The sequence below is a fragment of the Pteronotus mesoamericanus genome, unplaced genomic scaffold (genome assembly GCF_021234165.1).
Source record: "Pteronotus mesoamericanus isolate MK-2021 breed Mesoamerican mustached bat unplaced genomic scaffold, CSHL_Meso_final contig_173, whole genome shotgun sequence".
NCBI classification, from domain to species: domain Eukaryota; kingdom Metazoa; phylum Chordata; class Mammalia; order Chiroptera; family Mormoopidae; genus Pteronotus; species Pteronotus mesoamericanus.
This window is the reverse complement of record NW_026555072.1, coordinates 14,237,580-14,259,138: the sequence shown is the minus strand read 5'-3', so window position 1 is coordinate 14,259,138 and position 21,559 is coordinate 14,237,580. Positions and strand designations below refer to the sequence as shown.

The following is a 21,559-nucleotide window of genomic DNA, read 5'->3' as shown; positions in this document are numbered from 1 at the left end:
AGTTTGGGTTTGTGATATTTTTCTCCTTGTTAGACTGGGGTTATGCATTTAGGCGAGGAAAACCACAGATGTAAAGTGCCATTTTCTTTACATCCTGTTAAAGGAACATACTGTTGAGATGACTTATCAGTGCTGATGTTGACCTTGACCGGCCAGCTGAAGTAGTATTTGTAAGGTTTTTCCACTGCCAAGTTACTCATTTTTTCCTTTTTTCATACTGTCCTCTTTCGAAGGAACACGTGGGAGATTTGTCTGTTCTCTCCCATTTATTTATCTGTTTGATCATTTATTTATATCAGTATGAACTTACAGGCATTTATTTTATACTTTGGGTTTAATACAGTGCCACTTTATTTCTTTTGTTGCTCAAGTTTTCCCAGCTTTTGCCATTGGAAGCTCTTTCATTTAGCTTCTGTGGCCCTTTGATAATGCCCGAAACTTCTGTTTTATAAGCACTTCCTTCCTGGCACTTATAAGATGCTCCGGGCTCACCTTGTATGCATATTTTCTGCCTCTGCCCTACCATCAGGAATTTCCTCAGGAAGCTCTGGTTCTTTTTGTTGGATAATGGTATTAGAAATCAAGATCTGGGTGTTGATTATGTTCATTGTTACTGGGATGTAATTGCTTCTAGGCTCTCCAGTGAGCAGAGTTAAGAATACATGTGTATTTATATTTTTCATTAGTTTTTTTGTAGATACCTATACATAGGTCTTATATATATTTTGTTAATTTTATATCTAAGTGCTTTATTTTTTGTGTTACTTTAAATGGTATACATATATACATTTTTAAAATTTCAAATTCCATTTGTTAACCACTGGTGCATGGCGAAGCTATTGACTTTCGCATATTTATCTTCTGTCCTGTGCCCTTCCTAGACTAAGCTTATACATTAATTCCAGGTGGGGTTTTTTTTGGTAGGTTCTTTGAGGTTTTCCCATAGATATTCATGTCATCTGCAAATATAGACAGTATTATTTCATCCTCTCCAGTCAGTATAACTGTTAGTTATTTCTTTTGCCTTACTGGGCTAGCTAGTACTTCTAGTACAATATTGAGTAAGAGTCATTAAGGGAGGATATCCTTAGCTTGTGCCTGACTTAGGGAGAAAGCATTCAGTTTCAGACTCTCACCATTAAGTATGATGTTAGCAGTAAGTTTTTCATACCTACCTTTTATCAGGTTAAGTAAGGCTTCTTCTATTCTTAGCTTTTTGAGAATTTTGGTGATGAATGGGTATTACATGTTATTTTCTACTTTTTTTGCATCTGTTGGTATGATCATGTGATTTTTTGCCCCCTTGGTCTGTTAATATGGTGAAATAAATTGATTGATATTAACCCCACTAGACCATGGTTCATATTTCCTTTTATACATTGTTGAATTTAATTTTCTAATATTTTCTTGTAGATTTTACCTCTGTGTTCATGAGATACAATAATCTGTTGTTTCCTTTTCTTGCAAGTCTTTCTCTGGTTTCAAAGACACTGCTGGCCTCATAACATAAGGGGAAGCGTTCTCTCTTCTTCTATTTTATGGAAAAGATTGTGTATTATTAGAATTATTTCTTATTTAAATGTTTGGTAGAGTTCACCAATGAAAGCTTCTAGGCCTGGCATTTTTGGGAGATAGATTTTTAGCTACTGTTACCAAATAGTGGACCCGTGGGGGTGGCGCCCAGATGCTGTTACCGAAACAACACCCCCCTTCCCCGGAGTCCCTTGGTTCTAGGTCCTTTGCCTGCCACCCTTGAAGTCATGACTCTCAGTGGCAGAGGTTGGTGAAAAGGAAAGGAACTATTTATTCAAAAGTTATACGGGTTTTGAATAATGGCTAAAGGTAACTGTTAAATCTCAAAATCCCTTTAAAAACACCCACCAACACAGACATGCCTGCCTTCCCCTCTTTGCCCAGTCGAGCCAGTCAGGGTACCGTCCTTTAGAAGGAAAAGAACAGAATTCTGGAGCTCACGGGGCAGGCCTCTCGCTGTTCCCAGCACCATCCGCTGTGTCGCACAATCTCCAGTTCTAAATCCAAAACCACGTGGCACCTTCTCATGGCCCACTAGCAAGAGTCCTTTCTCCCCTTTCCTTCCATGGTCTTCACATTTTTCCCCAGCTTGTGTCCCTTTGTCTCTCCCGCAGGCCATCTCCCCTCCCCCAGTTACATCCTGTGTTAAAGTTTTTCAAACCTTCCTGGTTAGCCTTGTTGAGATTATTATATCTCATGAACACAGAGGTAAAATAACTGTCTTTGCATATGAGGTCAGAAGGTATCCTGTAATTGACATGCAAAATGACTCTCAGTGGCCCTGCCCCACTTCAGTATGAAGCTGGCCTGTCACTGATGCCCAAAGTAACCTTCAATGGCCCTGCTCCAGGTCTCCCATCCCATGTGGCGGCCTGCCTTGGTAGGGGGAGAATATCTTATATTTTTTTTGGACACCCCAAGTTCTGGGCCACATTATAAATCCTTTTTGGGGAGGCCCTGGCTGTGCCCCGTTATACTACTAATTCAACTTGTTTGGTAAATATAGGTTTATTTAGGTTACCTGTTTTTTCTTCAGTGAATTTTGATTGGCTCTGTCTTTTAAGTAATTGGTCTATTTCATCTAAGTTACTGAATATGTGAGCATAGGGTTGCTCATGGTATTCCCTTATTATCCTTTTAATATTCTACGATCAGCAGTGATCACCCCTCTTTTGTTACTGATATTGGCACTTTGTAATATTTTGCTAGAAGTCAGACATGTTGTATAGGGTGTTAAATACTGAGATCCATAATGGGAAGATTTATTTAAATCTGGCCAGGAGTTGGGATGTATTTGGTGTTTGTTGTATTACAGGTACCAGAGGTTTCAGATTCCTCCAGTGTTGTTGCTTTTTGTCTCCCCTTTTGCCTTTAGGGCTTGCCTTTACTGCTGTGCAGAAAAAGTTTGTCTCTTTTTGTTTCCCATCTGTAATCCGCTATTACTGTTCCTGGAGGCCCATTATTATGGGAGTGGTAGGGTGCGGGGGAGGGGAGTTTTCTTCCATCATTTGAATCCTAGTGTTTGGAGGGCACTGTGGGCCTGTGCCCGAGTGGATGTGGCTCTCACAAGCATTTCCATTCCTTCTCTAGGCACAAAGTTTTTTCAACGCATGCCCTCTAATCCTTCCCATGCTACAGTGGTTGTCCTCAAGTGTCCCCAGTCTGTGTAACAGAGGTCCTCTGCTCTGTACATTTAATCCTTTATTTTTTTCTTTATGTGACGGGGGAGGCTGAGGCAGCACAGAGTTGCCTTCGCCCAGTTTGAATGGGATTTCCCTGGTGTCCACTGTCAATGTCAGACCTCCCAGAGTTGCAGCCTTTTGTTCTGTAAGAGAGATGGGTCTGAGTGGATTTCACCATGGCTCCCTTCCCCTTCTATGAGCTAGAACCATGTGGTGGGGGCAGGAGGGTAGCTTTCTTGACATTATTGATTTCCTGAGGGTCTCGTTCCCTTGGGAAAAGCTTACGACTATGCGGGCCCCTCCCCATGACATCAATTCCAAGGAGCTTCTCACTCTCTGGCAGCCCATACTTAGCCTCCGGTAATTCACCAAATGTTCTAGTTGAATATACCTTCCAGCTTATATGATATCTGTCCAGTGGCTTCTGCTCCAGAGAAGTAAATGCCTGAGTTGTCTTCCCGGAGGAGCTCATCTGTCTAGATGTTGGGATGGTAGTTTGCCCTGCAAATTCAGTTCTCTGGTGTGCCCCCTCCCCAAAAGTTGATAGTTAGCTTGTCTAGCTTTTTGTTGTTGTTGTTATTGCAGAGATGGGAATGATGGCTTCTAAACTCTTTATATGTCTGAGCTGAAACCAAAGTCCTTGCAATGAAGTTTTAATAAATGATGGCATCTTATTTTCAAATTATCAGTCAGTGGTTTCTTGTCTTCTTTTTTGACATTAAAATTTTAATTACAGTCTAATATTGTGTTTACATTTAATATTGTTTTCTCTCACTTTCAGGTGTATAGCAGAGTGGTTAGACATTCATATACTTTACGAAGTGTTCCCTCTGCTATTTCCAGTAGCCACACATAGTTATTACAATATTATTGACTATATTCCCTATGCTGTACTTTACATCCCTGTGACTGTTTTGTAACTAGCAGTCTGTACTCAATCCCTTCATGTTTTCCACCCATCTCCCCAATCTACCTCTCTTCTGGTTACTTGCCTTCTAATTCAGATTCTACTGTCCTCTGAGATTCACACTTTTTTAAATTCAAAACCACAGTATATAACATTCACAAAATACTCATCCAAGTCACTGAATTAGTTGTTCACTATTATTGGAGAACTGAAATGAATTGAGGAGCTTATTTCTTCCATCCTTTTCATATTAGATTATTTCTCGCATCCTTTTCACGTTAGATATTTTCAAATTGATTTTGGCTGTAGGACCCACTAAAGGTCATTTGGAGTTCATGACATAGCTGAAAGGCTGGCTCAATTCCTAATCTACTAACTGTAGGATTGATGAAAAAGCACATTTCCTGCCATTCTCATTTACAGAAGTTGTAATTTTAAGCAAACTCAAACTTATATTTAACTCCTATATCAGGCTTCTACTGTACTTAGTACTAGTTATTTTAATAATGACGTCTTTCATTCAGATAAGACATTTTATGCATGTTCTATTTTTGATCCTTTTTATGATCCAGCCATAAAGAATTACTAGTTTCGGTTAGTTTTGAATTGCTACTGGAATTCAAAGGTAAATGATTTGCTTAAGCACATGAGTGTGAACAGAGGACACATCAGGACTAAAACTCAGTTCTCATAGCTTTAAATCTGAAGTGAAGAGAACAGCTGCCTTTAGCATGATGCTGACGATTTAATGTAACTGTCTGCATTGCTCTTAGTACAAAAGAATGCCCACCTGCTTCTCAGTTTTGCAAGGTGTGCTCCCCAGGGCAGCCTCCTGCGCAAAATGAGTGCTCAAAACTGTTGCCCATCAATCAGCTACACCCTTTATGTGCAGTTAATTTTAAATATCACACTGTTGAATACAATTGGAACAAGCAAGAACATATTTTGTAAGATTTAATAATATTGGGCTTTTTTTGGAGTAGTAGGTGAATATTTATTGGCACTAGTTCTGTGTACCGAGTTTTTGTTACCTAGTTTGGACATAATTACTCTTTTTTGTTGTTCTAACATACTATTTGCTCTTCTAAGTTTGTTATCTCTCTTTTGAATTGTCATAAATTGTAGACATAGACAGTACTTTCCAGAACTGGAACACTGTATAAAAAGGTATCACCTCATACACATAGAACTTAATAAAGTGGCTTACTCAACATAGATATTCACTAATGCTGTGGTTTTGGGGAAAATGTCTTGGTTTGTATTATATTTAGTAGATTATATTAGGTTTTAATTCTCAGAAATATGCTTCTGACAGTGCAAGACCATTTTAGCCTTAAATGTTTCAGTTGATTTCTGCCCAGGTAAATTCTGGGGCAGTAGGAGGGGAAAAAGTATGAGAATCTTTAAAATCCAGTTGAGTCAGGAGATAGTCAGGAAGGAGGAAACTCTGGAGGTGCCCCCAGGGCTAAGACAAAGGACATCCATACAGGACAGAGACCCTGTTCTAAGACTGGTAGTTCCTGCTTTCTGGAAAAGTGCTGAATCATGGTGAATCATGAATGCACCTGAGCAGAAGATGCTACATGACCCCTGCTTCATTATAATGTCATTATAATAAATTAACATTGTGGACCCCCTTCTCCAGTGGCCAGTCAAGGAAAATCATGGGAGACCACATGTGCAGTAGTTTTACACTAATATAACTACTTGTATGTGCACAAAAAACCCCCACCAAAACTAGCCAGGAAATATCCGCCCTTTAAGAATAGAATCCCTCCAGCCCCTGAGGTCAATCTCTGCTTGGAGTTGGCTCGCTCCCATGTTCTGTGGAGTGTACTATCACTTATTAAATCTGCTCTCTCTGCTATAAAGTCTCTGTGTGTTCGGTTCAATTCTTTGTCCGTGGTCGCCAAGAACCTGGTTACCTGTGCCGATGTGTGACAGAGTTTCTTGCATATACAGCCTAAAATAGACTTAGGGGAGTTAGGATAAACTTACCAAAGCACGTACTCAAAGAACACTGATTGGTTTTCTCTCTTCTGCTTCAGATTTTTTCTCTCTCCAGCTCACACTGTCTCTTTCCTTATCTGCTGTCATCTGATTAAACACTGCAACTAAGTAGTCTTATTAATCTTATCCACTCTTTTTCCACTAGAAATATGTGACTATTTTAACTTCACGCTTCATCTATAGGCCTGGAGTGAGATATTATAGAACTGAGATTTTCATACTAATTCCATGGGGAAGAATTCTGGAAATCACAATGCTATTTGCAGAATACCATGGAATATTCTTCTACTAAATTCCATTATAAGAATTAAAATAATTTCACTCTTCAAATATTACTTCACATAAGTAGTGCATGTAAAAAGTGGTATTGTATATGTATTTTAAAGAAATTATTTTTTTCCAAAGTTTTAAAAAATGTTTTTAAAAATTTATTTCTTTTTAGACAGAAGTGAAGAGAGGGAGAGAAACATCTATGTGTGGTTGCCTCTTGTGCATCCCTACTGGGGACCTGGCCCACAACCCAGACATCTGCCCTGACTGGGAATTGAACCAGTGACCATGTGGTTCGCAGGCCAGCAATCAATCCACTGAGCCACACCAGCCAGGGCTATTTTTCCAAAGTTTTGCCATTAATATGCATTCATTACTTGCTGATTCAATTTTGTCACCCCCCCGCCCCCCGTAATATATTGCACATTTTGACCAACCTATGTAAAGGAGCATAATTACCTGGATTACTCCCTCTAATAGTCACCCAACTGTACTCATTTGAGGAATATTTATGTAAGAATACCTGTAACAGTTCTTTAACTATATGTTTATTTAGCCCTGGAGAGTGAGTGTTTACACCCCCTCATACAACTGTGTAAGATTATGAATGATATCTTTTCTTACAATGCCCTCTTTTTTCTTTTGATTTTTATTTGCTGCTGCTTTTCTCCTCTTTCTTACTCCCATTATATTCTTCCAAGAAAGTAACCCATGTTAACAACTCTGAATCCCTTATTTTTCTCCACAGTAACTTTAACATACATATTAGATTACATATACAGTTACAAGAATTATCTTTCCTTGTTTTAAAAAATTAAGATCATGAAAAGTTTCCTGCATCTTGCATTTCTTACTCACTATCATTTACCTTGTAGAGTACCCTCCATGACAACTGGCCCAACTCTAATTCGTTATTTCAAAATATTTTTTAATCCCTCCATGGTGTGGATATGCCACAATTCCTCAACTCATGAAGATCAGTTTGTTTTCAAAATTAAAATAAATTAAACAAACATTAATTATGATATATATATATATATATGATCTTCTTTATCCTAATAACAGAATTTTTGTTTCTATGGGGGAGATTTCCAGAAGTGGGATTGATTGATTGATTGATTGCTGGGCCAAAGTTATCTACAAATTTTAAATTTTAAATAGGTTGCTATGGCTTGAATTGTGTCCTGTTTTTGCAGATGTAATCAAAATAAAATGAGGTCCTACTGGAAATGGGTGGGTCCTCTTCCAATGGCTGCCGTCCTAATAAGAAAGAAGAGTGATATTTGGGCACACACAGATTAGAATGTCATGTGAAGATCAAGGCAGATATTGGAATGGTCCACCTACAAGCCATGGAACATCAGTGATTGCCAACAACCACTAGAAGCAAGAAGATTTTGTGAGAAAGCATGGTCTTGTCAACAACTTGACTTTGGACTTCTGGCCTCGAGAACTGTGAGACAATACACTTCTGTTGTTTAAATCTTATGTTGTTTGTGGTACTTTGTTATAGCAGACATAGAAATCTAACACAGATGTTGCAAGAGTAGTGTTTCTAAAGACAGGTGTGCTTGTCTCATTTTCTAATTTATAGCGGCAACTGTTTCAGTGATTACCATTTGGTATATATTTTATGTTGATTTTTGGTAAGAAGTCTACCATAAGTAGTCTCCTTTTCCCCTGCTACAACTTTAGATTCTATGCTACCCAGTAACTATAGAGCCGACATGATTAATAATGATGACAGACTACTAAATTTTTAGACTATGTGTCTATAAAATATTTGTTTGGAGCCAGTGGTGTTTAACTTGCGTGTAAAGGCAATTTGGAATTTAAATACAGCCCTCCCTTGAACAGTGCAGAGGTTAGGGCTGGAGGTGTCAACCCCTGTGCAGTTGAAAATTTGCATCTAACTTTATTTATTTATTTTCCTTATTTCCTCACCACCCTCCATTTTGGCAAACACCAGCTTGTTCTCTATATCTTTTGGTCTGTCTCTGTTTTGTTTTGTTTATTCATTTTAGTTTTTTAGATTCCATATATAAGTAAAATCACACAATATTTGACTATCTCTGTCTGACTTACTTCACTTAGCATAACACCCTCTCGGTCCATCCATGTGGATCCAAGTGGCAAGATTTCATTCTTATTATTGATGAATAATATTCTGTTGTGGGTGTGTGATTTTTTATATATATATATATACGTGTGTGTGTGTGTGTGTGTGTGTGTGTGTGTATATATAACATTTTTATCCATTCACCTGTTGATGTGTAGGAGGCCGCTTTGAGTGTTATTGGGGACAGTAGTCCTGCTCAAGCTGGGGCCTGGGAGAGGACCCGTAAGACTTGGCCGGAACACTGGTAATGCAGTTGATAGGCAGGACCCGATAATAACTCCGAGGGCCCCCGGGGGAAATCCGGCCTAGAAGTAAATTACACTCCTTGAAGCATGCTTTGTTTCTCCCTCAAGCTCTGTTAATCTTATACCAGATAACCAGCTCAAGGGTGGGAAAGAAATTTACAAAATTCCTGGACCCTGACCCAAATCCCATTTGGCGCCGTAATGTTTGCTCATCTCAGACCCAAGCAATTCGGTGTGTTCCTGCCATTGTCTTCTTTAAACATAACCTGTTCTCTGTAAGCTTAAGTTACTGATGTAATTAGATTACCTATACATTCCTGCTTCCTGTCCCCCGCTTGTAACCTTCTCAGTAAAAGCCATTGAGCACGGGGGCTTGGGGCATTCTCCTTGAGAAAGAATCACCTTCCCCTTCCTTGACAGGCAAACGGTGTCTGGAATGACTCTTTCTTCCATCTGCAGCAAATCGGGGGACTTCGCGGGCCAGAGTCCTCCATATTGATGGGCATCTAGATTTATTCCATATCTTGGTTATAATAATGCTGGAATGAACACAGGAGTGCATATATCTTTTAAAATTAGTGTTTTTGTTTTCTTTAGGTAAATACCTAGAAGTGGAATTGCTGGATTACATGGGAGCTGTATTTTTAATTTTTTGAGGAATCTCCATATTGTTTTCCATAGTAGCTATACTAATTTATAGTCCCACCAACAGTGGGCTCCCTTTTCTCCACATCCTTGCCAGTACTTGTTGTGTGTTGACTTATTGATGATGGCCATTCTGACAGGTATGAGGTGATATCTCATTATGGTTTTGATTTGCATTTCTCTGACAGCGACATTGAGCATCTTTTCATATGTCTATTGGCCATCTGTATATCCTCTTTGGAGAAGTGTCCATTCAGGTCCTTCGCCCATTTTTAAATGAGATTTTGTTGTTGTTAATATGAGTTCTTTATATATTTTCAATATTAACCCCTTAGTGGATGTATCATTGGCAAATATCTTCTTTCATTCAGTGGGTTGTATTTGTTTTCCTGATAGTTTCCTTTGCTGTGCAAAAGTGTTTTAGTTTGATAGAGTCCCATTTGTTTGCTTATTCTTTTGTTGCCCTTGTCCTAGGAGACATATTCAAAAATATATTGCTCAGAGAGATGTCATCGAGTTTACTACCTATGTTTTCTTCCAGGAGTTTTATGGTTTCAGGTCTTACGTTTGTGTCTTTAATCCATTTTGAGTTTATTCTTGTCTGTGGTGTAAGTTGGTGGTCTAGCTTCATTTTTTTTGCATGTATCTGTCCAGTTTCCCCAGCACCACTTATAGAAGAGACTATTTTTACCCCTATTGTATGCTTTTGCCTCCTTTGTTGTAGTCTCATTTTATTCCTATTTTATATGGCACTTTTATAAGTAAGGCTCTGAGTTTTACCAAATGATTATTAATAAAATGATTACTGATATCATGAAGCCTTCCTACTTTACTTTTAGATAGAATGGATTTTGTTGGTATTTTTTATGATAATTGACCCATTCTTGCTTCCTAGGGTAAATCCCAGCAAGATATATTGTGCTGTTCTTCTGACTTCATTCCCTAATACTTTATGTTGAGTCCTTCATCTCTATCCACAAGTGATGTCGGGCTACTTTTCACTGTAGTCATCAGGTGTAATATTAAAAGTCTTGTTGGCTTTATAAAATATACTGAAGAGCTTTTTGTTCTTTTGTATTTGTCCAGAATACTTTAGATTATATTGAAATTAAATTTTTTCCCTTAATCTCATATAGAACTCACCTGTAAACCACTCTGGTTCTTGTGACTTTAAAAAAAATGTTCATTTGAAAATATTTAAACTTTTACTATGGTGGAAAGTATTATATAATGAGCCCCTTCATACCCATCACCCAGCTTTAACTCAAGCTGGAGTTCAGCTGGTACAGAAATTGAAACACCAAGTGATGGTTTGTGATTTTTGAAATAAATTTTATGATACCAGTGGACTTCAAATCTTTCCCCAAAGCTAGACATTTTGCCTGAGTTATAAAGTTGAAACTTCCCCACTTGTCTTCTGAAGTAAGTTTATCAAACATTAATTGAGGTTAATAGAATGGCACACCCTGCCTTCAGAGGGCAAGGACTAAAGGCTTGAATTGGTTTCAAGTCCTGGCTCCCTAAATTACTAATAATTTAATCTCAAATTCCTCATCTCTAAAGTGGGGAAAGAATAATCTCTACTTATAGGATGGCAGTGAGGATTAGATGAGATGGTACATATAAAACATGGATGGTGTTTGCTCTAGGTCAGCACACTTTAGGACTGAGGCACTCATTTTTACAGTTGGTGGGAGTTGGCTGCAGATGGCTCACAGATGAGTCCTTCCGTGAGACATGACCTTACCTGAAGGGAACTGCGTTGAACAAGGTTATGCCCCATCTTGGGGGTCAGCACAAGGACAAAAGTTGTTCAATGTTGTCTGGTCCTCTTTCCTCAATTTAGGACAACTCTGACGGGCCATCCAGCCTCCAGCATCCCTGTGGCATTGGTAGAGGCCTCTGTGGCAGCTGCTGTGCTCAAAGTCTTACTGCCCCGTCCTTTTCCCCTCATGCCCTCACAGAAGTTCGTAATAAAGGTATTTCCAATAAAACTTCTGCACACACCTTCTGCCTCAGAGTCTGTTTCTGGGAGAGTGTAGCCTAAAACAGTGCTTTAAAACAGGGCCTGGTAAACATTCAATAAATGCTAACTGTTATTCTGAACTACCGTTATTATTACCGTAGATCTCAGATAATGCTGAGCCTTTCCTGCTAAACTCAGAATGTCTGCCCAATAGTCCAGTGGTGGGGTTCCCTGTCTCTCTGCTAGAATCACATTTGCTTCAAACGGGAGGTTTGCGGTTTGACTCTGAGCAAAATGATGGCGTAGTAAGTTTTATAGCTCCTAACATAGACAGGATTTCTCCACCTGAGCAGAATAATGGCTTTTACTATGCTACATCATTAAACACCTAACAAGAAGCAGTAGAATTGGGTATGTGTATTCAGAAATTCAGTGCTCAGGATGTTGTACGCCTTGTTGGTGCAAGCCGGCAGATGAACTCATCTGATGCCAAAAGCTAAAGGGAATTAAAAAAAATATGGAGTTAAAATATTGAGAAAATACTAACATATTTTACAATTCTGACTTTAGTCACGAACCTCCTCAGTCCGGCGCGTAAGAGCCTACATGGAAATCTGTGTGTGTGAGTGTGTAACTTGGCCCTATGTGGGTAAGTATAGACTCTTTGAAATACAAAAGCAGATATATTTTATTCAACATATGCACATCAAAGAAGTGAAGCAGCCAATTATGTAGCTATTGTGGATAGTTGGAGATGGGTGATGGGACCTAAATTTAGTGTGTATGTGTGTGCGGGGGGGAGGGCGGAATGTTTTTAGTAATAGGACTTTTTTTCTCCCTAAACTGCCTACAGAGCAGATTTATCATCCATCCCAAAATACTCTGAGCAGTAATTTACAGAAGCATCAGAAACACCTGATAGATTAACAAATTGACATCAACATGATTTTTATACTTTATTACCATTATTTATTTGTTTTTTTAACGTAAACTTCTAACTCATCAACATTAAGTTATGTGTTCCAGTTATTCTATGGACAGCGATCAGAGGGTCTTTTGTCTACAGCATCTCTTGGTACTGAAAGGAAAATTTACAATGCACATGAGAGCATTTTCTTACATCCTTTTGAAAGCTTATTATTAAAGTTTGGCTGTCCACTCAGAGGAAGACAATTACCATACGATGTTACTCATATGTGGAATCTAATGGACAAACTGAACTAACAAGCAAAAGAGAGACAGACTCACAGCTAGAGAGTAGGCTTACAGCTCTGGGGGCTGAGTTGGGAGATAGAGGGAATCTAGCAAAAAAAGAAAAAGAACTCATGGACAGGAACAACAGTGTGGTGATTGCAGAGGGCAAGGAGAAAGAGCGGACGTGGAAGAGGGTGTGGGGGGATGAATGGTAATGGTAATAAAAACTAAAATGTAAAAAAAAAAGTTTGGCTGTGTATTCCTCACACCTGTGCTGGAATTTAATCATTTAATTGTGTCACCAATCATTAAACCTGTATTAATATTCCGTTAAAAAATCCCTAAAATCCTCAGCAGTGCTGAAAGGACAAGGGAGGCTGATAAGGCAAAGGAGTTATATACTGACCCAGAGAACAGAATATTGGCATTTTGTATGAAGCATTTCAGGGAGAAAAGTTAAAGCCAATGCCTCTAATTATGTAAACTAGATGTGTATAGATGATGAGGAAATGAAGAACAGGATCTGTGATTTTTACCAATACATTGGATGGTATCAAAAATGAGGTCCCCAGGTTAAGCATACTGTGGAAAGAACACACAGTTACTACTTTTTTTTTTCAGCCAATTTAATAAAAGCATTCTGATTTTTTTTAAAAAACACACACAACTTTTTGGTAATAATTCAGTGCAGAAGTGTTGTTTCTAGCAGGTTTTACAGGTTATGCAAATTGCAATGTAAGACAAATTGATAAACATCATGTCTGGCTTTTGAGGCACATTTACATTTCTAGAGGGAAAAAAAAAGAGTTGCATACATTATTTTAAAATACTCCACTTGTCCCTAACATAGCAGTTTTATTTCATGAATAGTGTGGGTGGGCCCTGGAGACACAATAGAACTATTTCAGTTGGTAGATTTGCTTGAAATTTGATTATGACAATTATACCCCAATTTGGGCACCTTCAAATAATGAGTAAGGAGTCAAGAGGAAGGAATTAGAAGAAATTTGAGAAGTGAAAGACAGTGGTTTTGGAAACTATTTGACAGGTAAGTACAATTAATCTCAAGGCCAGGAAGTTCTTTCAAAGTATACTATGGCATGTGCCAAACTTGAAATGGAGAATCAAATGTGATGCTCTCTGTGTGCCCTGTCTCTTCATTGAAACCAGAGCTATAAAAATATTGGAAATGCTACATCAGGCAGAGAACAGAAAGATAGCGCATGATTCAGAATCTTCCCATGGGCAGTTCAAAATTGGCCTTCAGATTTTTCTCCAGGTATGTATTCTTCTGCAGGATTATGGTCATATTTTTAAAAATTTTATTCAATGGGATCTGAAATGGCTTTAGTGATAATTCAGGTACAAGTTCTTCTCAAAAATCTAGATGGACCCTAGTAAGAATGACAGACATAAGTCAGCAAATATTCAGTAATCACTTATTATGAATAAAAAAGGTAAAAATATAATATTTATGGAGTGTCTAAGTCATGCTGGGCCAATCCTAAGAAAGTCTACATGCACCATATTAATTACTCATCACAGCAACCCACTGAGACTTGAATATGGGTCCACATTTTGACAGTTGAGAAACATGAGGTTTAGAGTCACAAGCTGAGAGAATGGGAGCCACTTTTGCTGTGATATAATATAAACAGCCCACCACTGTCCTCAGAGAATCTGTGGACTGATTGGAGGGAAGAGACAGATATTTGAAATAAGAAATTATTTATGTCAGAGTGGACATTTTATTGACAAGGAGTTTTTGGCATTTCATCTGGCATATACTATTTATACTGTATATGGTAGAAACAGGAGTTCACAAAGAACTGTCCTGATATTCAGGAAAGATACAATGGACAAAGTGGGATTGAAATTCAACAGAGGGTCCTTGAAAAATTAGCAGAATTTATCTAAGCAGAGAGAATGTGAGAGACATTGCCAATGGTGGAACACTCATCTCCAAAAGCCCATAGATGGATAATCAAAAGTGGTTGATCGGTGTGATTGTAAGAGTTTAGTGGGAAGAAAAGCTAAACGTAAGTTTAAATTTAGTCCATAGATATCATATGTCAGCTTTTTGTTATACTTTGTTTAGTATTCTATAGTAAATGTAGAGGATTCAGCTTAGGTATGCTATTAATCTGACATGGGGAAACAGAAGAGGAAAGAGGATTATGGGCATGAGAAAGGAGACAATGTGGGCGATGCCAATGACATTTGTATATATCAGATATTTTTGCTGTAGATTTAAGATTGGGAGATTTTTAAAAATAAGGTTATGCTATACATCTTATTAAACTTATCCCACTTTACCTCCTTTATTAGTTTCATATTACCACTCTATGAAATTGCCGTGGTATCTTAAAACAACACAAATTTATAATCATAGAGTTCTGAAGGTTAGACATTCGAAATGACTCTCTCTGGTATAAAATTAAGGTGTTAGCAGAGCACTGTTCCTTCTGGGAGCTGTATGAGAGAATTCATTTCCTTGTCTTTTCCATCTCCTAGAGGCTGCCTACACTCCTTGGCTCATGGCTTCCTTCCAGCAATTACACTCTGACCTTCACTTCCCTTTTAGATTTCTCTTTTCTGAGTCTGATTCTCTTGCGTCCTTTATTTTTTTTTACAGGGACTTTTGTGATTACATTGGACCCACCCAGATAATCTAGGATGATCTCCTCATCTCAAGACCCTTAATCACATCTTCAAGTCCCTTTGCCCTGTAAGGCAACGTATTCATAGGTTCCTGGGATTAGGACATGGACATTCTTGGGTGGCCATTATTTTTGCCTATAATACTACCCCACAGCAAAAATATGTACCACTTCTTTAGTTTGTCCGTCCGTCCGTCCATCCATCCATCCATCCATCCATCCATCCATCCATCCATCCATCCATCCATTCTAAACGGGGAAATGCAGCATATGCATAGATGTGAATTGACTGTTCTTTTCTGTCTTGACTGTGTCACTTGGAACATCCATTAAACCCTTTGAGCCTCAACACTACCATTTGAAAAACTGAGGTATTTTACCCATCTGTAAGTTCTCTTGTGGAGATTAATGAGATAATGTAGGTGAAAATATATAGAACAGTACCTGTTACAGGCTATTTATTAAAAATAGTCATATGACTAAGAATGGGGATGATAATGATAGTAATAATGTCATTCTGTGGTGAGTGCCAGCTTTTTTAAATAAACGTTAGTTATACTGAAGCACATAATATAGGTCACACATATAAGGCAAATTAATTTACGACGGAGGAGCCAAGAATATACAATACAATGTGGAAAGAGCAACCTCTTCAATAAATGGTGCTGGGAAAAGTGGACAGCCACGTGTGAAAGAATGTAACTAGAGTAGTGGTTACCAGTTGCTGGAAGGTAGAGAAAATGGGAGATGTTGGCCAAAGGGTACAAACTTGCAGTTTTAAGATGAGTAAGTTCTGAGAATCTAATGTATGGCATGGTGATTATAGTTAATAATATGATAAAATATACTTGAAGTCGCTACAAGAGAGTAGATCTTAAGTGTTCTCAACACATACACACACACATACACACCTATGTGAAGTGGTGGGTGACCACCAAAATCAAGCTGATTTTCATGATCATTTCACACTGCATACATATATCAAAATATCATGTTGTACACCTTAAATATACAGTTTTTATTGTCCATTATACCTCAATAAAGCTGGAACATTTTAAAAAATAAAGTATATTATACACTGAAAAAGACATTAGAAGTGACAGGACACAGCCCCTAATGTGGAGGGCTAGTTAAAAAAGTGCGGGAATAAATGACTTGCATTTTTATGGCTATGGTACCATTACCAAGTTGAAGAACACAGAGTAGGAATAGGATATGCTGACAGTGGACTCTCTTCGATATAGTAAATTTGAGACCCCTCTAGAATATCTTAAGTACGAATGTTCATTAAGCACCTTATATACTAGGATGGAGCTCAAGAAAAATGTGTGAGCTAATGACAGACATTAGAGTCATCGATATATAAGGCGATGAAGCCATGAGCATGGATGAGACTGGATAAGGAATATGTGTATAGTGACAGAGCCAAGGACAGAATAATCTAGCTAATGACCTTTTAGGTGTAGGTTAAGCTAGTGAGGTCTGCAAAGGGAACTGGAAAGACATGATCATAGAATCATGAGATACTACTTTTGAGAAGGTTTCAAGTGATTTAGATTTGAGGGTCATTGCAGTTTTAGGCGCTTCAAGGTCCAATTTGAGGTCCTAATGGACTAGTGGCTGAGTACCGGGGTAATCAAGAAGCTTGGTGAATAATAGGAGATTGGATGGAAGTCCATATAGGCATGGAGGCCCTCTAGGATGATGCTGAAGCTTGGCATAGAGAACAGAACTATTACTCAAGTTCTGAACTCTATGCCACATCAAAGAGAATGATAGAGGCTTATGCAACAGAAGGCATTTTTGTGCATTAAAGGGTTGCATTTTTCCCTTGGAGTTGTTTCAAACCTATCAGTATTTATTTCACATTGGAGATAATTTAAAGTAACTTTTTCTTGGGGAGAGCTATAAAAATGAGAGAAACAAGATTTTCTGTCTAGCTGTTGGAACACATCCTTTTTTCCCCCTGTCATAGTTTCATATCTCTGTACCTCCGGACCTACTCTGTTTCTATTGTTCCTTGCACAGGTTTATTTATTAATTAATTATTTTGGGTATACAGCTTTTTGTTTTAATTTTTAGGCTAGCGGAAGAGAAGGAGAAAGAGAGGGAGAGAAACATCGATGTGTGGGAGAGAAACATCTATCAGTTGCGTTCCATATGCACTCTGACTGAGGACTGAACTCACAACCTAGGCATGTGCCCTGACCAGGAATTGAACCAGCAACCTTTTGCTTTGCAGGATGATGCCCAACCCACTGACCTACACCAGCCAGGACTGGTTTACAGCTTTTTAAATTTTAAGATAAAATTTACATATATTGAAAATATTAAATATATATTGGTTGAGTTTTGGCAAACGCATACACCTATATAATGCAAACCCCTATCAAGATAGAGAATATTACCATTCCTGCAATAAATACTCTCATACTTCCCAGTCAAATCCTACACACAAACCCCAGAAGAAAGCACTGTCTTGATTTTTTACCACCGTAAATTAGTTTTCCCTGTCTGGAAATTCATACTATGAATAAATCCATTGTTTTATGAATAGACACCTAGATAATTTCCTGTTTGGACTTATTATTACAAATAAAGCTCCTATAAATATTCATGTAAAAGTGTTTTTGTGGCTCTTTGTGTTCATTTCATTGAGGTTAATAGCCGGGAATGGAACTGATGGGTGGGAGACTAGGTGAGTGTTCAGTTTCATAAGCAACTGTCAGAGTTTTACCAAAGTAGTTGTACCATTTGCACTGTCATCGACAATGTATGACAGTTGTAGCTGCTCCATGTCCTCGCCAATACTTGGTGTTGTCCACCTTAGTAATATTAGCCATTATGGTGGGCAACTCCTTGGGGTTTAATTTACATTTTTTGAAGACTTAACAATGTTGCGCATGTTTTCATGTGTTCATTGGCCATTCAGAGATCTTCTTTTGTGAGGTATGTGGTAAAATATTTGCTCATCTTTCCCCCCACTGGGCTGTTTTTTCATTTTTGAGTTGTAGGAGTTCTTTATATATCTTGGTTACCAATTCTTACCTGATATATGTTTGAGAATATTACCTCCCAGTTTGTGGCTTACCTATCTTAAAAATATTTTTATTTCATGAAAATTTTTATTTTAAAATGTGTAAAATATATTTATTTTAAAATTTTCATTGTGAGAACACTTAACCTGAGATCTACCTTCTTAACAAAATTTTAAGTGTACAATGCAGTATTGTTAACTATAGGTATAATGTTGCACAGCAGATTCTAGAGCTTATTCACTGTGCTCAGCTGAAAATATATACCTAATTATAGGCCAGTGTATATAAGATATAATCTAAAATATCATTACCAATATAAAAATTAAGATACTCTTATATAACCAAGGACGTATCATCCTTTTCAAAACTCATCCTTTTAAGAGACTATTTCCCATTCCACTGGTGAAAATTTTCTTCAAGCTCCTCTTTGATTTTGCAAAATTGTCTTCAAATTTAAGCATTTTATTGTTGCTTATTCTTTTTTTTTTAATTGAGGTGTAATTGATAAGCAGTTGTTTATTCTAAGCAGTATGTAATCAGATCTTTAGTTTTAGTCCAGGGTGAGACCCTTTGACTTTTAAAAGATTTCATTTAATTTTAGAGAGACGGGAAAGGAAGGAGAGAAACATCGGTGTGAGAGAGGAACACGGATCAGTTGCCTCTTGCATGTGCTCCGACTTGGGATTGAACCCGCAGCCCAGACATGTGGCCTGACTGGAAATCAAACCCACGACCTTTAGCTTTGTGGGACGATGCACAATCAACTGAACCACACCAGTTATGGCAACTCTTTGCCTTTTATTTGGAGAATATAATGATGCTAGAGCATCATATAAGCAGCAGCAGAATTTGCTCTAGGAAAAGAATTTCAAATTTTCCAAAGACCAGACAACTCTCCTCTTTTTCTAACCCCTTTTTCAAACAGAACAGCTCAGCTTTGATCTGTGTTTTACACACCAGGCTTCTGATTAACTTTCATTTGAAGAAAAGCCACCCCAGCAGAAGAGGCCATGTAACAGGATACATGTGTTTCTGTCCTCCATTCTCTTCCTTGGCCTGGTTCTGTGTCTAAGAAGACACACTGAGGCTCTTAGGCATTGAAGGTGCTGAGGTGGGGGAGATTGAGGGACTTGATTTCCTTCATTGGGGGAGAGTGGTTTGTGTATCTCTGTGTCCTGTGCCAGCATTAGATATGGACATAAGGGCAGAGCCTTTCTTTATAGTCATTTTTAATATTGTTGCTCTGTTGGCAGAAATTTTAAGTTCCCTGATACTCTTTCTCAATCTAACCCATACTTAGTGCACATTCCACTGTAGACCGTCTATTGCTTCACTTTAATGACATTTTTATATATTTTGCTTCAAAAAGTGTTTATTGCAGAAGAAAGAGAAAATAAATTACAATAAAATAATATAAATCACATATCATTACACCACCACTCAGAAGAACATTTTGGGCTGTTTTCCAAATATTTGTAACTTTTATGTATATACATGAATCAATTATACATGACTATCCAATACCTTTTTATGTGTAACAAACTATTCTAAATTTTGTGACTTAAAACAACAATCATGCATTTAGATAATGTATTAGTCAGCTCTGGCTGCTGTAACAAAATACATAGACTCAGAGACTTAAACAACAGACATTTATCTTTTCACAGTTCTGGAAGCTGAAGGTCTGAGATCAAGGTACTAGCAGGAGTGGTTTCTGGTGAGAGTTCTCTTCTTGCCTTGTAGATGGCTGCCTTCTCCCTGCTCAAATACCTCCAATGGCTTTCTGTTTGATTCAGTACAGATTTTGGCAGAGTAGAAGAGATTGCACAAAATATTTACCTGAATAGAGTCTAATGAAGGGACGATTTTTAGAATTTATGTAGTTAAGGAAAAATAATAAAGAACAGTGAAACAAATGGGAGCCAGCAACAGCTGGAAGTCTGTCCTTGCATAGGTAAAGGGAAGTAACAGTTTCACCAGGTCACCTTGGGAGCCAGAGCCATGGGAGAAAGATGCCTGAAGGGAGCAGCAGCCACATATGACCAGGACAGCAGGGCTTATTTCCCCACTCTCCTGCTAGGGTTTTCTTCCAATTAGTCAGCCTCAAATGAAAGTTGCTATGCAAGGGTCCAGGGTGGTGCAGCCTACAGATTGCACCTCCCATAGCAGAAAGAGGGACTGCACAAGTTCATTGCTTTCCTCAGTGCCTGCCACAATGACTGACTCACAGTGTTTTATAAATATTTGTTGATTGAATGAATACATTTGTTGAAGCCAAACACTCATTTTATAGTCAAGTAAATGGAGTTCCCAAGACACAGTCAAGATAAACCAGAGCATGCTCTTGTACATGTGTAGAAGAATCTCTGATAAGTAGCTCAGCTTAGATGCATGGGGATATTTGTGTAATTCTTACAACTTTGCCTAATACCACTACTTCTGTAACACAAATGACCTTTATGTTGATGTACATTCAGTGTCTTACTGCCTGCCACAGTAAATATTACTGTTTCAAAGGCAATATTACCAAATTTTATCCATTCTGCCTCTGGTACATTAACAACAGATTCTTGATGTCCAACCTGCACACTGTTGGGAACACAGGAACACTCATCAATGTCCCTCCTGTTACAAAACAGAAGCCATTTCTCAATTCTCATTTGTTTGTTATTTCCCCTATTTTTATTGATCAGGGAGAGAAAGAGACAGAGGCAAGAGCATAGATTTATTGTTCCATTTATTTGTGCATTCATTGGTTGATTCAATTCCATGTTATTTAACAATAGAATTTGCCATTGTTGGTCACGAGCTCCTTCTTGCCACACTTTCTTCTCTTGGATTCTAAGACAGTGTATTTTTATGAACTCCTTCCTACTTTTCTAACTACTACCTTTTGGATGATATTGCATGACTGTACTACTAAATTTCTACCTGTAGTTTGTATTTCTCCCCTGAACTCCAGACCAGTGTATCCAATTGCTATGTGTGCAGATTTAGTATGTCCTGAACTGAGCTCCTGATATTTCTCCTAGTCAATAGCAACTGATGTACATTCCTCATCATGGTTAATGGCAATGCCCTACTAATTGCTCAGGTGTCTTGCTGAAGCCTTTCTTTTGTTCATATTCCATGTTTAATAAGTCAGGAAATTCCATCAGCTTTTCTTCTTTTGGGGATAATAAAAATGTTGCACTGAATGATCTTGTTCATATCATATCTTTCTTGTAATAAATTCTTTAAAATTTATTATAAGAAAACTGACTAATTGCCTCTCATGCATTCTTTCATTT

At 38.0% G+C, this 21,559-nt stretch overlaps 1 pseudogene; it reads right to left on the bottom strand.

Moving 5' to 3' along the window:
• The window catches only part of LOC129065071 (PIN2/TERF1-interacting telomerase inhibitor 1-like), a 35,105-nt pseudogene extending 17,077 nt beyond the window's left edge, over positions 1-18,028 (bottom strand).
• Between the last annotated feature and the right edge of the window lie 3,531 nt (positions 18,029-21,559).